Raw genomic sequence first — 6275 nt, 5'->3', positions numbered from 1 at the left:
CTCTCTGAGCCCTCCTGCCCCCATCCAACCTGAACGTGCAGAGCCACTGGCCCCTGAAGGCCTCGGGGCTACAGGAGGAAATGACCCTGTTGCAGGCCTCATAAGAGGGACTGGGGGGGTCACAGGTCTGAAAGGACATGGGAAGGAGGAACAGGAGGGCAAAGATGGTGGTATGAAGGCTCCAAAGGGGTGACGGTCTGAGGACTACCTTCACCTGTCCTAAAACACACTTGTTTGCCTCACCTGCTGGCCCTGGACTGTCTGTGCAGATGCTCAGAGGGACCCTACCCAGGCACGGCCGGAGGGTCTCACAGCACTGCTGATGTGCCACTGGCACCCACCCGGCACAGCCAGGAAGGGAGCAGGACCCCAAAAATGAGGAGAGACCCAACGGTCCCCCAGGGCTCAGAGCATTTAGCTTGAGCTGCTCCCCCCAACCCCCTCCGCCCCAGCTCTGCCGATGGAAAGGGCTTCAGTGGCACAAGAGTGAACCTAGCCCCTTAAGAAGACTTTCTCCTGCTGGTGGAGGCTGCCAGACTGCAGAGGAGGCCTGCTCAGGGACCTGCCACAAGACCCCGTGGGGGCAGAAACCCACTCCCCACCCCGCATCAGAACCGCCTGGGGAGCGATTAGAAAACACGGGGCCCTACACCCCGCATGCTGATTTATGGCGGGTGGGGCCGGATGACTCTATTATGGGCAGGATTGAGACTCACTGCTCTAGAACCTTCCCACAAATCCCAGTGCAGTGAGGAGTCCATGGACGTCCCCTCGTGGCCGACAGGCCCAGGGAAAGGCTGGGCCACGCTAAGACGTCATCGGACTCTGCAAAACCGAGCTGGTGAAAACCTCACCCACACCTGCCCCTGTAGGCCGCCCTGGAGTGAATTCTGCAAAGGTGAGGCTCCCGGTGCTGGCCTGCCGCGAGCCCCGGGTTCTTTCGCGTGTTCGGCGGTCGCACGCTTGCCCCGCGGAGGCGGCGCCCGAGTGGGTGCGGCGGTGCTTGTAGAGGTTGGCCGGCTGGCTGAAGGCACGACCGCGCACCGGGCAGGGGTACGGCTTCTCCCCGCCGTCCGTCGGCACTTGCTGCAGGAGGTCGGAGCTGCGGCTGAAACGCTGGCCGCCCTGGCCGCACCTGCAGGGGCGCGCGCCGGGGTGCCCCCCCGAGGCCGGGGGAGCTCCCAGCAGTCTGCGCAGCCGAGAGGTTTCTCGCCAGTGTAGGAGGCGCTGGTGGCGGGGCCGGGGCGGGGGGGGCGGGGGAGCTCCAGTTGGAGCCCCTCCCGCACTGGCCTCACTCGTAGGGCCGCTCCCCGCCGGGCGCGTTCCAGTGCTGCGGGAGGTTGGCCCGCTGGCCGAAGGTCCGGCCGCAGTCGGGACACACGTGGGGCCTTTCCGCGGTGTGCGTGACCGGGTGCTGGAGCAGGATTCCCCGCTGGCTGAAGGCCTTGCGGCACTCGGCCCGGGTGCGGCTTCCCGGCCGTGTGGGTGTGCTGGTGGCGCCCGAGCCGCGCGTTCAGGGTGAAGGCCTTCCCACAGGCGCCGCAGCCAAGGGTCCAATCCCCGGTGTGGGCGCTCTGGTGCTGCTGGAGGTTGGTCCGCTGGCTGAAGCCCTTGCAGCACATGGAGGACCAGTAGGGCCTCTCCCCGGTGTGTGTCCGCTGGTGGCGGGTCAGCTGCGAGCTCTGGCCCAAGGCCTTTCCACAGGCGTCACACGCGAAGAACCGCTTCCTCAAGTCTGTGCGGCAGTGCTGAGCCGGCCCGGAGCTCTGCCTGAAGGCTCGGCCGCACTCCTCAGACCGAAAACGCTTCTGCGCCTTGTGGGGCTCGGGGGGGGGGGGGGGGGGGGGGGATGGTCCTGAAGCCCAAGCCGCACGCGCTCTGGCTCTCCGTGGTGTGGCTGCCCTAGCCGCACAGCCTCTACCCAATGCACCACGCCCTTGGCCCCTTCCTCCCGCTGTTCCTTCCCTGCAGATCATGGCTACCAGGGCCTCGCTGCTCTCCCAACATAGGAACTAGCCCATGGCAGCACTCTGACCTTGGCCTGGGCTCCGGGTCTTCACAGCCTGGGCCCTCAGGACCTTCCCTGCATCTGCTGGTGCTTCTTCACCCCCACACCACTAGTTCTCAATACCTAAAACAGAACATCTAAGAGCGAGATAGAAAGTGCACATGGTTCCCTGCTGGGGGAAAGGGTTTAGCCATCACCTGTAAGGTCTGATACATCCAGCAAGTTCTCAACCTGGAGAAACTCTGAGAAGGAAGGAATGAAGCCAGGGAAGAACGTGCCTCTCAAGCACAGGAAGCTCAGCCTGGTGGGGGTCCCACTGTGGGGAGGCCTGCCATGATTGTCTGGAGAGATGGGGAGGCTTCTGTGGGTTCCTTCTGCTTCCCTGCACCCCTCTCCCTGCCCAAGGGAGAAGGGTCTTTGGGGAGATAGAATGGGGGCATGGAGGTCAGCCAGGGAGAAGCACACTCTGGACTCTGCCACTTGCTAGCTGTGTCTCTGACCAGCCTCTGGAACTGGGGGAGCTGAGCTGCTTTGAGGGAAGACTGTCAGGAGGCAGGGGTTGGGGAGAAGTTGGCTGAGGGCAGAGACACTCACATCCCAGAGATACTGCAGGTATGGGCCTTGTCCCCCTGACCTCACCCACCTAGAACACAGCACCTGCACCCCACCTCCAGGAAGCACACAACTCATTCTTCCCTCTACCTACACCCCTGAGGTCAGAGCCAAACTCAAAGCTTTGGAGCCAAGTTTGCTCCAAAATAGAGTCCACTCCAACAGCTGATGGGGAACATCATCAAAAAGATGTGATCACCAATTGACCTGTGAGCTGCACCTGGGCACTCAGAAGGCTCTTCACCTGCTACCCGGTCCTTGGAATGTGGGTTCCACTTGCCTTTCCTGCTCCCAGAGGCTGCTCCAAGGACATAGCTTTGAGATGATGTGGTGTTGAGAACACCTGCACGGTATATGTGACTGAGTCCAGTTAGGACCTCTTTTTATAGATTTTTATTTTTATTTATTTATCATCTATCTATCTATCATCTATTTATCTAACTATTTATTTATTTTTTGAGGGTGTGGACCCTGAGATCATGACCTGAGCTGAAACCAAGAGTTGTATGCTTAACTGACTGAGTCACGCAGGTGCCCCTAGTTAGGGCCTCTTTGTAAACTTTTAGGATTGGGTGGGTGGGTGCAGGGACCCATTCATGTTGCTGCAACCCAAGACAAGTTTTGTATGTAAGTTCCCTTTGCTTATTAAAACTGCCCCTACAATCACCGTCTTTGGGGTGATCCGTGGTGGACGTTTTAAGAGGGCAGCTGTCCTGCAGCCTGCACGCCCCGGACCACCTCCTGTGGAAGCCTGAGCCGGCTGTGTAGCTTTCTCCCTTTGTCTCATAACCATGTCCACCAACGAGAATGCTAATTCACCAGCTGCCCGCCTTAAGAGATTCAAGAACAAGGGGAAAGGGCGCCTGGGTGGCTCAGTTGGTTAAGCGACTGCCTTCGGCTCAGGTCATGATCCTGGAGTCCCAGGATCGAGTCCCGCATCGGGCTCCCTGCTCGGCAGGGAGTCTGCTTCTCCCTCTGACCCTCCCCCCCTCATGTGCTCTCTCTCTCTCTCTCATTCTCGCTCTCTCAAATAAATAAATAAAAAAAATCTTTAAAAAAAAGGATTGGGTTTAAAAAAAAAAAAAAAAAAAAAAAAAAAAGAACAAGGGGAAAGACAGCACAGAAATGAGGCGGCGCCGAATAGAAGTTGATGTGGAGCTGAGGAACGCTAAGAAGGTTGACCAGATGCTGAAAAGGAGAAATGTAGGTTCGTTTCCTGATGATGCTATCTCTCCACTACAGGAAAACCGCGACAATCAGGGCACTGTAAATTGGTCTGTTGATGACATTGTCAAAGGCATAAATAGCAACAATTTGGAAAGCCAGCTCCAGGCTACTCAAGCTGCTAGGAAACTGCTTTCTAGGGAAAAACAACCCCCCATAGACAATAATCCGGGCTGGTTTGATTCCAAAATTTGTGTCCTTCTTGGGCAGAACTGACTGTAGTCCCATTCAGTTTGAATATGCTTGGGCTCTCACTAACATTGCTTCCGGGACATCAGAATAGACCAAGGCTGTGGTAGATGGAGGTGCTATCCCAGCATTCATTTCTCTGTTGGCATCTTCCCATGCCCACATCAGTGAACAAGCTGTAGGGGCTCTAGGAAACATTGCAGGTCATGGTTCAGTTTTTCGAGACTTGGTTATCAAGTATGGTGCAGCTGACCCACTATCGGCTCTCCTTGCAGTTCCTGATATGTCATCTTTAGCATGTGGTTACTTATGTAACCTTACTTGGACACTTTCAAACCTCTGTCACAACAAGAACCCTGCACCCCCATTAGATGGAATCTGTTGAGCAGATTCTTCCTACCTTAGTTCATCTCCTGCATCATGATGATCCAGAAGCATTGGCAGATACCTGCTGGGCCATTTCCTACCTTACTGATGGTCCAAATGAACGGATTGAAATGGTTGTGAAAACAGGAATTATGCCCCAGCTTGTGAAGCTTCTAGGAGCTACTGAATCACCCATTGTGACTCCTGCACTAAGAGCCATAGGAAATATTGTCACTGGGACAGATGAACAGACTCAGGTTGTAATAGATGCAGGAGCACTTGCTGTTTTTCCCAGCCTCCTAACGAACCCCAAAACTAATATTCAGAAGGAAGCTACGTGGACAATGTCAAACATCACGGCCGGTCCCCAGGACCAAACACAGCAAGTTGTGAATCGTGGATCAGTCCCGTTCCTCACTGGTGTTCTCTCTAAGGCAGACTTTAAGACACAAAAGGAAGCTGTCTGGGCCGTGACCAACTATACACATGGTGGGACAGTTGAACAGATTGTATACCTCGTTCATTGTGGCATAATAGAACCATTGATGAACCTCTTAACTGCAAAAGACACCAAAATTATTTTGGTTATTCTGGATGCCATTGCAAACATCTTTCAGGCTGCTGAGAAACTAGGTGAAACTGAGAAACTTAGTATAATGATTGAAGAATGTGAAGGTTTGCACAAAATTGAAGCTCTACAAAACCATGAAAATGAGTCTGTGTACAAAGCTTCATTAAACTTGATTGGGCAGTATTTCTCTATAGAGGAAGAGGAAGATCAGAATGTTATGCCAGAAACTACCTCTGAAGGCTATACGTTCCAAGTTCAGGAAGGCACTCCTGGGACCTTTAACTTTTAGATCGTACAGCTGAGGCAGGAAGTTGTTTGTTGTGTACTCTGTTTGGTAGAAGTCTGTCTTACTGTTTCTCTACTAGGAACTATTTTTAAATGTGTTTTGTTATTGTAGCACTTTTTACAACGAAACTCTACTTGACCAGCTCCAAACTGTACAACCTGTATGAAGCTCCTCCTCTCAGTGGGTTTCTTATTTCTATGTGGAATCTCCTCTCTTGCAGTGTCCTGTAAATAAAGATTAAATTCCACTCTTTTCTTTAAAAAAAAAAAAAAAACTGCCCCTACCCATCTGGAGTGGCCTTGCCTGTTTCTTTGGTCTCTCCCTGTCCTCTGCACACAGGGTTGGTTTCAGATTACACTGGAGAAGATCCTGAGAGGGTTGGGAACCGACAACAGCAAGAGGGCCTCCAAGCGCTGTGCCCCCCATCTGCCTGACTGGATATGTTCCAGGGAGACGGCTCATGCAGCAGCCCCTAGGATGTTGCAGCTAGGGTGACACTAGGTTCTCTATTGCAAGGTTGGGTTATGTATTCACAGACCTTGTGAATGGGACAAGCTGATGAAGAGGCTCAGCTTTGGTGAAGGCAAATGAACCTGGAAGGTAGGTGGGAAGCCTTGGACTTGCATCTAGTTCGGGTGGACAGCTCCTGCACTCTCCACTGTTCTCATCTCCTCCCCTCCTCCAGGACTTGTGACTTCTTGCTCTGACCTCCACTGACAATAGCAGACCTTCGTCAGGTTTCTCTTCCCCAGTCAAAGCTACGCTGGCCATGATATGTCTTGAGGTCTGAGCTACTGGCTGAGGGTCTCTGCCCACACTCCGGCAAGTGAGCCCCTTATTCCATTTTCCAAGACACATTGGAAAACTACTCATTACTGGGCATGCTCGAATCCAAAGTCCCCTCCCAAACCCTAAGACTGCACGGAAGCAGCAGGTGAATCTCAGCCATCTTCATCCTCAAGTTCCAGGTCCACAGGCAACCCCCTCCCCGACCCTCCCCAGTCCTCCTGCACTGAGCC

The 6275-nt window shown here is 54.1% G+C and overlaps 1 pseudogene; it reads left to right on the top strand.

Annotated features, from left to right (window-relative positions):
• Positions 1 to 3411: 3411 nt before the first annotated feature.
• On the top strand, positions 3412 to 5259 carry LOC113938438 (annotated as a pseudogene).
• The last annotated feature ends 1016 nt before the right edge of the window (positions 5260 to 6275 follow it).

The sequence above is a fragment of the Zalophus californianus genome, chromosome 4, assembly GCF_009762305.2.
Source record: "Zalophus californianus isolate mZalCal1 chromosome 4, mZalCal1.pri.v2, whole genome shotgun sequence".
NCBI lineage: Eukaryota > Metazoa > Chordata > Mammalia > Carnivora > Otariidae > Zalophus > Zalophus californianus.
The sequence above is the reverse complement of the archived record's forward strand: the minus strand, read 5'-3'. Positions and strand labels throughout refer to the sequence as shown.